General features: G+C 38.4%; 1 long non-coding RNA gene and 1 pseudogene across 2 annotated transcripts; both read left to right on the top strand.

The window, feature by feature from the left end:
- The first annotated feature begins 609 nt into the window (after window positions 1-609).
- Window positions 610-2,248, top strand: LOC126587850 (uncharacterized). Of its 2 annotated transcripts, XR_007611233.1 has the most exons (5): window positions 610-931; window positions 1,036-1,251; window positions 1,374-1,472; window positions 1,563-1,643; window positions 1,726-2,248. It is a non-coding gene; the product is annotated as an uncharacterized LOC126587850 (long non-coding RNA). The 2 variants fall into 2 exon arrangements; XR_007611232.1 differs by having other exon boundaries at window positions 1,036-1,472.
- Window positions 2,249-2,689: 441 nt separating this feature from the next.
- On the top strand, window positions 2,690-5,263 carry LOC126584302 (putative serine carboxypeptidase-like 52; annotated as a pseudogene).
- Window positions 5,264-9,870: the final 4,607 nt, after the last annotated feature.

Below are 9,870 nucleotides of genomic sequence, written 5' to 3'. Positions count from 1 at the left end.
AAGAAGGCTATGATGGATGAAATATTAGTAAGTATATTATTCTTGATGGATTAATAATTAATTTTGTGAAATTTTTAGTTATATGTTAAAATTAATTATTTGCATATATGTGTAATAGTGTAAGTATACTCTTGATGATGATACGAATGAACAGTTGATGAAGTTGATGGATAATACATTGGAGGGAGGTTACAATCGATGATGTTATGACGTCTTGCAGAATGGACCAGGATCATCCAAATAGTAGACAATATTTAAATTTTAAGGTGTTTTTTTATATGTGATGTATTCGGACTTAATTATGTTTCAATTCTTGTTGGTTTTTTTATTGGAACCTAATGTAAGAACCTTATCCTCGGTTTATATGTGTTTACAATCTTCAATGAATATCGTACTTATGCTGAAAATAATTGTATGGATTAAGTAATTAATTATATATAGACTAAATATTTAAGGCCTTAATTATTTATAGAATAATATTTCAGGTATTAATTATTTATAGAATAAATATTTAAAGTTGTCATCATTTCGAACCTTTTATTAAACTGTCGTGATCATTGTGTTGCGTATATTGTTTATGTTATTTTCAGGGTTTTGGGAAATGTTTTAAATATAGGGGAGGTTATGCCGAAATTTTAGTAGGATTTGTTATTAGTTTTGGGTTAATGATTTTTTTTTTCATCTCTTTGCAGCGAAGAAAAACACCCAAGGACCTTGTCGGCAATTGAAGACGGCGAATGTTAACCGGGTGACCAACGGTCGTATCCCAATCAGATATGATGAGCAACATCGAGCAGCACCAACGACAGAGTAGCATAGTGCATAGGCCCACGACATTGGGCATGTCGTGCTGACCTTTTGCCCTATGCGGTGGAAGTCTTGGAAGGCGATGTCGGAAGAGACGAAGAACACGGTGTGCAACCAATTGTCCGTAAGTAGCGTTGCCTTTTTAATGCTGTTCAAGTAAAATTTATATATTTATATTTATTACTGTCTTTTATTACTAATACCTTCAAAATATTTGTTACATTGCAGACAAACTACAATTTGGAGGACATGGACGAGGACATGTTCATGTACCTCAATCGGCTCTTCTCTGAACGCTACAAGTAGTGGAAGAGTGACCTGCACCAATGTTTCTAGCAATTTGATGATCCGCATGTCGCTCTTAAGGAGGGTTATCCGAAGGAGTTGGAGGACTGACAAGATATTTAGGTTTGGCTTTACGGTCATTTTTAGAAGCCGGGCTATGTGTTGCGTTTTTAATTACGACTTCTTTCATTTTACTTTTTTTAATTTTTACTAATGTTTATTATTATTTTTTTAATTTTATTTAAGTATTACAACTAATATGTTTATTTTTTTAATAACAGAAGAAGGTGAAGGCGAGCAAGATCAATCGGGAGAAGATGACTCTTCTCCACCATTCGGGTTCAAGGCCTTTCTCCTATAGGATGGAGGCGCGATGGAAGGTATATATTACATCTTTCATTTCCAATTTTAAAATGTCGCTAATAATTTTTTTTTCTTACTAACATTTTCCTTATCTTTTTCGATTTCAGGAGGGTTCAAAATTTTCAGAGATCGATGCCTTTGCTGACGTTTATGTTCGGCCTAGGAATGAGTTGATCGAGTCCCTTCATGTAAGTAATTTCTTATGGATTCAACATTTATACTAATTATTTCAAATTGTTCTCTATTAATAATCCATGTTTTTTTTCACAGGCGACTATGATGGAGAAAAGTCAGTCGATGCTTCAAGAGTCCGCCTTTTAGCTTCCCTCAGACATGCCAATTGAGTATGTGGATCCACCTGAGGATGCAAGGTTTCACATCGTCATAGAAACGTTGGACCAGACTTTTGGTCAGAGGCTAGGGACTTATTGTCGGAGGATGGGAAATGCCAGGTAACAGGAGAGTAGAGCCTCATCATCGTCGCAATCAAAGGGCCAGGTTACGGCTTTGACATAAGAAGTCGATGGCCTGAGGAGTGAGCTGGCATCGTACAAGTCTTAAATGTCGATGCTTGTACAAGCCCTCAGTTCTTCCGGAATACATCTTCCCGGTTTTTTTGCACCATCGCCCTCACAGCCCTTCCACACCGAGCAAGCACAGCAATCAGACCCGTCGACCTCTGACCCCGTCCCTAACCAGCAGCAGGATCCTTCGAACGACATTCCTATAGATTTTCCCTTTATTTTTATTTTTATTTTATAATTTTGTTCTTACTTTCTTTTAAAACTTTATATTTGTATGTACATTTTTATTCATTAATTTGCTTTTTTTTTTGTCATTAGTATGAAATCTTTTTTTTTATTTTTAATTTTCCTTTTATTCTATTTATTTATTTTTAATAAAAATTACACTTGCACGACTGCGAACAATTGTTGCGCAAAATTAAGCACGTCCTATAACTTCGTCATGCATTACCATGTGCCTCTTACATTTTTCGTCACGCAAACTTTTCGAGACGAAGCAGTCACAAAGCATACTTGTACCCTTTTATATCGTACGACGAAAACCTTCGTCCGTATAACTTTAGCGCGATGAGTAGTAAAGCGTGGCGCAATTTTTTTTTTGCGTAACGAATTTGAAATTTTTCGTCTTGCAATGTCTTTTTTCACGACCTTTGCACGACAAAATACGCGCAACGATTTTTTGGTTGCCATAGTTTTCGTGCAACCTAATAATGATTTGCGCAACAAAATCTCCCTCGTCGTGCAAACTGTTTAATTTAGTAGTGAATACATATCTATATGTAATGCTCTTGCACGAGGGCTCACACACACATATATCCAAACTAATTTCTTGCTACTAAGATATTATTGTCTCTCTTATGGTGGTCATTGTTAAACTTTCGTAGTCAACTAAAACAAACTGTAAGGGAGAGTATATCGATGTGGATCCAGACAATGACTTGTGCCTAGAAGACTTGGACCTTGTCAAAGAGGTGATTAGAGAATGGTCCTAGTGCGGATACGATCTTCATCAATTTTCTACTTCTTTAATAACTAACTATCTGACTCACTAAAAACTATCACTTTACTCTTAAAAAAAAGTTATGGCTTTACTTGTATGAGTAATATTGTGAGATATATCAAGAGGTACTGACTTTATATTTGAATCAACAGTGTGTCAAAGACATGAACGATATGCATATATTGGAACCAAAATGTATTGATTCATCACCAACTCCGAACCATCTCAGTAATGACGCTGTAAAACTTCTCCTTCCTTTTTCTCAACTTCCAAGGCAATGGTGCTGGGTGAGCTGCCCTCTATATATTTCTGCACGCACACATGCATTAGTCAATGTAAACTTTTTATTAACTCAGCATGTATCTACATTGCTTTTCATGCAGAAAGACAACTTTATCTTCTCTGACATTTGGGCAAATGATAAAGCGGTTCAGAATGCTCTTCACATTCGGGAGGCAATTATTTAGTTATATTCTAATGTTACGAAAAAGAAAAACATAGTAAAATTTAATTAAAAATAATATGATACAAAAGCTCGTTTGATAACAATTTCGTTTTTAGTTTTAGCTTGTATTAGAGATAGAGGGGAATACATGGCAGAAATGAGGGATATAGAAGAGCGAGGAAGGATGGAAGATAATCAGAAGAAATGTATAGGCAAATGTGCACAAATTTAAAACTAAAGCCAAAAACTATATGTTTTCAATTTGCATATTTTGTTTTAAAACTAACCATGAAATAGTTATCATACGTGACATAATTTTCTGATCAAACTGAGTTTATGAAATGACAATACCAGAGGAGTATTGAGGAATGGGCGAGATGCAATACAAGCTTACAAACTTCATTTATACATGATATTGCCTCTAGTCTTATTTATCATGAAAACCTCATAAAACAAGGCTACAGAGTTCTGGTTTACAGGTAATGTGGTATACTCTTACATTAATTCTGTCTTATACTCAAGCTTACAAAAGTTTTAAACAAGAAGCGCTTATTTGTTCGTTAATTCCTTATCCTTGGACAAAATATTGGGCTGAAAAATCGACAGTGGAGACCAAGACATGAATGTTCCTTACGCGGCTACAATTGCTTGGATAGAATCTCTGAACTTGACGGTTCTGGAAACCATGGCTCGTCAATGGACAAGTTGCAGGGTTGATTTCTAACTCATTTTCTTGTATTTAAGTTCAATCTAGCAAGAAAATTAATTTGCAATTTTCTCAAGCTACACTACGTAAAAATTCTTCCCCAGATACTGAGTGCAGTATACACATGAAAGCTACCAGTTGACATACACAACTATAAGGGCAAGAATAAAAAAAAACCATCAAACTTTGATTTTATGCATGTTGGATAAATGTCAACAATCTGTGATAATTTTATATATGCTAATAAATAATAAATACGAATAAATATCGAACAGAGTATGAACAACGAAATAATTTAAAACAAAAAGATTGAAGATCGAGGCTTGCGTACCGCAATGTCCTTGAAACAGAAATTCGTCCCTACCCAGTGCTTGTAGTTCTACGGACATCTACTTCACCAGGATTCAACGATCAAGTTAGAATTCCAGCACCGGAAAACTTAACTTTTGGCGAACTTTTGTGTGGTTCTCTCAGAAAGGATGTTTGAGATTGTAGAAGAAGAATATTGATTTTCTGTGTCTTAAATGCCATGCAGATGGATGTATATATAATAGAAGCATGCTTATTCGCAACAGGTATGAGAATGGGATGTGTCTGTTGGGAGACATATTCTCTAGAGGAGTGCTTTGCTCTGTGTTCTTTCTGAACTCTTCAGACTTCATCTAAAAGGATGAGTCTATTGATAAAAAACAAATAATTAATTAAATTCAAAATTAATTAAAAATAATTAATTAAATAATTTAATTATTAGAGCCCGAGCCCAAGGTCCAAGGCCCATCTTTTGATAATTAATTATATATATATTAATTATAATTAATTATAATTAATTAGTGCACCCTAAAGCCCAACCCCAAAGGTGAGCCCAATTTTATTCTCCAAACCTATTAGTCCAATCACTTTCTATAAATGACAAAACCTTATAAAGTGATAAAATCTTTTAGGAATGGCCAATATGGAACAAATAAATTTATACTCAAACTATTCAAATTTCCAACAATACACAACAGTTTGTTTGAGCAAAAGCTAAACTAAAATTTCTCTTCGAGCAGGGAAGAGGCCACGCAGCTCCCGAGTACAAACCTGAAGAATGTCTTGCTATGGTTAGCAGGTGGTTCGCGTACTATCCTCTGTAGTCAGTAATTTGAGATTACCAGTCAATCTATTGAAAGATTAAAATTGGAGTTATATTTTTTTCCATAGCAACATTTTCATCTCATGTTGTACCTGCAAAAGTTCATTAATCAATGTTGTACTAGTGCATCGACTTTATCGATATATACTGGCAATTTAAGTAAGTGCCCAATGCCAAAGTCTTTCATGTATACAGTCACTGCTGTCCTCTAGCTCTTTCGTGAGAGTTCTCTCTCCTTTGTGTGAGTTTCCCAGTTCCATCCATTTCGTAGCCCCGGGATCAAATTCTGTAGCAATGCAATGCTTTCTCCCTCAATTAACGATTTTGGTAATAAATAGCATCTTTATGATGAACCGTCCATTTGTTTGATGCATAAGCTTGCATCTAAGTTCGAAAAGATCTATACTGATGAGAGGCCTTAGGTCAAGGCCAAGAGTTTCACGTGCCCACAATGAATGAGGGGCTTTGGCCGAAGAACCTCCGATGCCAAAATTAGAATTTTGAGGAAAAAATGTTTAGAGAATTTGAAGAATTTTGCAAGAGTGTAGAACCTAGGTTTTTAAAGAAAATGTGATAGTATATATAGGGCATGGCCAACCCCCTTTGGAGAGATGGTGACCGGCCCTTTGTGGCATTTTTGGGTGTAATGTGTAGTTAATTAGCCAATTAATAGATTAATTAGGTAATAAATCAATTAATTAGCTAATTAATATAATTTGAAATGAATGTTTTAGGGGTTACCTTGTGGAGAAGATTTGATGAGGATGGATGAAATAGGTTTTGAATAAATACCTATTTTGGGCACTTTTGACTTGATTGAGAGATGATTGTCCACTATTCTGGTGTAGGAGTTCCGGTGTTCCTTGAGGATAATTTTGTCATTTTTACCATAGAATCCACGTGTCACCTCCATATTTTTCTTGATTATTTTTGGCTCCATAGGTGGCAGTACTCTTCTTCTCCTCTCTTTTTTCCTTTCATTTCCTTCTCCTTCTCCTTCAGCTTCTATTTTCCCCAATCCAAGGGTCTGTTCTCCACTCTCCTCCAACCCCATGTGCCCCTAATTTCTCTGTTTGTAGCCCCTTCTTGCCCTTTTTCCATTTCCCCCTTCCTTCCACTTTTTAACCTTATTTTCCCTGTTTTATTTCATTTCCCCCTTCATTTCACTCTCCATCCCAATCGACTCTATTCGAAATCTGGTTAGGTTCCTACTTAAGTTCACCGCAATTTATCGTGTCTCACTTGGAATGTGTCTTGACCTCTGGCTCAGATCTTCACATCACCTCCTTTATTGGGTTTGCCTTTGACGGCACTGTTGCTAGTGGGCTGCTTCTTCCCACTAGCTTCCTTCGATTTGTGGCGGCTACAGTTGTGGTACTCAATAGCAGTGTTTGGGGCTCTGTTTTAGGGTTATGCATTGGCTCTGTTTTCATCTACTTTTGGGGCTCTTTTTAGCTTGATTTCAGGTGTGTGTTGGGGACGTTGGTTCAGTTGATGGGCAAGCAGATTTCCAACGATGATAGTGTAGGAAGCTGTTAGGATTTGCTTCATTGTTTTTTATGTTTTGGGCTCTTGGTTACAATGGAGGTATATATATATTTTTTTGGTAAAAGGATAGATTCAAAGAATAGAGGCACAAGGCCAAACAACACGCAGAGAAACAACCTTCGCAACCCCAGAAGATACAGACACAGATAAATAGGATCAAGAAAGACACCACCTCAACAAGTACCAGCGTCGCCCTATTACCAGTGCAACCCATCCCCAATTACAAAGGAGGACATGGAAGACCATCTTTGTTCAAAATGCCAACTAGCGAAGATAGAGGTTGAACAATCCAGCCAAAGCTGCATATCTCCGGTGAAATATTCCTTGCGACAAAATCCGCCGCCATATATGCCAATCGTGGAATCCACGACCAGGAGCATGAATGAAAACTCCTCCCAACATCCAAGATACGGCTAAGAATTGGGAGAAGGTCCCAATCACATCTCAAAGAAGGGGAATTGAGGGACCGAATAACCCCTTGTGCGTCCGACTCAATTACCACCTCCTGCATTTACAAACATTTAGCCAACAAGAACCCTTCCAGAATAGCAAGAGCTTCAGCCATCCTAACCGAAGATGCATGCATCCATACACTTTTAACCGCCTTGTAACCCGACAACTAATCACGGGCCACAGTCCTAATCTTACCACAACAGGAGTCCCTCATTCAACACGCATCAACATTCACCTTAATCTTATTGACTGGGGGAGGAGACTAAAGAGTGAGAAGGCGCGTACCTCGATGACGGCTAGTTTGGATTGTGGATGATAACAGCAGGGGGGCGGAGGCTTGCATAAAAGACTCCAAAGCAATAATGATAGTTCGAATAGATCGAAGAGGTGAAGGCTTAACACCGTTGAAAACAGCATCACATCAGGCTCTCCAAATAAACCAACATGTAAAAATCAGGTACCTCATAGACCGAACGAGATCCTCCTGACAACCCATATTTTGATTTAACGCCCCATACACCCATTCAGCCAAAGTAGTAATTGAGCTTTGATTGATCTGAACATTCAACGGACCCCCAAACCATACTCTAGACACCCAAGGACATATAAGGAAAATATGCTCCAAGGTCTCCACACATTCATTACAAACTGGGCAAATGGGGGAAGTGGCACACCTACGTCGAAACAAATTGGAGTTAGTAGCACAAGCCTCCTTAAGAGCTCGCCAAAGAAAGTTCTTCATCTTAGGGGGAGCCTTACAACTCCATAGCCAAACCCAAATCCAAGGATGAACACTGCGTGAGGAGGATGGGCGATCAAGGTTTATGCATGGGTGTCTACTGTGATTTCTCCAATATCCGGACTTCACTAAAAAAGAATCATTTCTCTCATAAGGCCAGACAAGCTTATCAGGACTTAAAAGCAGCCCCACATAGATTTTAGAGATGGTATCGCTCTCTGAATCCGAGATAAAGTTTGAGAGAAGGTCCAAGTTCCAAGTCCTCGAACTCGGATCAATGAACTCTGCAACTTTGCACTCCCTATTGATGACTGAAGGATTAAGAGGAGTAGGGTGCCCCCCTCCCCCCCCCCCCCGGTTATTCCCAGGATCCAATTATGTTGCCAAAACCGAACCTTCATCCCTTCCATAATCTGCCATCTAGCATCCCTTAGAATAAGATCCCTCCCCTCCAATAAACTCGCCCAAGCCTAAGAGGCCATCCCACCCTTCTTAGCCTCCAAGAAGGAAGAATTCGGGAAGTATCGTGCTTTCAAAACACGAGCCCATAAAGAGTCCGGGTCATGAATCAATCGCCAACATTGTTTGGCTAGAAGGGCAATATTAAAATCATTGAGATTGCGGAAGCCCAAACCCCCTTCTTTTTTTGGCCGACTCAAGTCATTCCATTTAACCCAATGTACTCCACGATCCCGATCCGCTCCCGCCTACCAAAACCTCGCCACAGCTGCATCAATATCCTTGCAAAAACTCATGGGCAATCGAAACACACACATTGTGTACATAGGAATAGTTTGGATCACTGCTTTTATGAGAACTTCCTTTCCTGCTTGAGATAGAAAACGCCGTTTCCAGCTCGCAATCTTCGTCAAGATCCGCTCCATAATAAACTGTAAAGCCTCTTTCTTCGACCTCCCCCAAATTAATGGTAAACCCAGATATTTTCCTGGGTCTTCCACCTTGGGCATATCTAAGATATTACAAAGCTCCGAAGATAAATGGGCAAGAGTATTCGCCCCAAAATAAACCACCGATTTCTGAAGGCTAATTTGTTGCCCGGACGCTCTGCAATAAGCATTAAGAAGGGAAGAAAGATTCCTGCAATTCTGGTTGGTAGCCACCAGATAAATTAGAGTGTCATCAGCAAACAATAAGTGAGAGAGCATAGGCCCCGAAGTAGATAATTTAATGCCATCCAAATACCCCTACTGAACCGCCCTACCGATTAACAGCGAAAGAACCTCACTGATAAAAAGGAACAGGTAGGGTGATAGGGGATCCCTCTGTCGAAGTCCCCTTGTAAGTTTAAAGGTTCGCCCCGGCCTCCCATTGATTAAAATAGAAAATTCCACAGTTTTAACACACTTCATAACCATAGCAATCCACATTTGTTGGAAACCAAGATGCACCATAACTGCCTCCAGAAAGTCCCATTTAACCCTATCATAAGCCTTATTCATATCCAGCTTAATCCCCATTTCGAATTTTGTCTTTGTTCTTCTCATCTTAAGGAAATGAAAAATTTCGTGAGCCAAGATAATATTCTCTTGAATTTGTCTTCCTTTGATGAACGCATTTTGATTCAGAGAAATAATTTGATGCAGCAAGGGCTTCAACCTATTCTCCAAAATCTTAGATAGAACCTTATAAGAATAATTACAAAGGCTTATGGGCCTAAACTGATTTACCTCTTCCAGGTTTGAAACCTTTGGGATCAAAGCAATATTAGTAAAGTTGATAACAGAAGGGCAACCATCACCCCTAAGACAGTCAGTAACAATGCCATGTACCTCAGTTGCAATAATGTCCCAGTATGATTGAAAAAACAAACCTTGAAACCCATCAGGTCCAGGTGCCTTTGATCCTCC

This window comes from Malus sylvestris, chromosome 10 (genome assembly GCF_916048215.2).
Source record: "Malus sylvestris chromosome 10, drMalSylv7.2, whole genome shotgun sequence".
Taxonomy (NCBI): Eukaryota; Viridiplantae; Streptophyta; class Magnoliopsida; order Rosales; family Rosaceae; genus Malus; species Malus sylvestris.
Note: the sequence above shows the minus strand (reverse complement) of the source record. Positions and strands in the feature narration are given on the sequence as shown.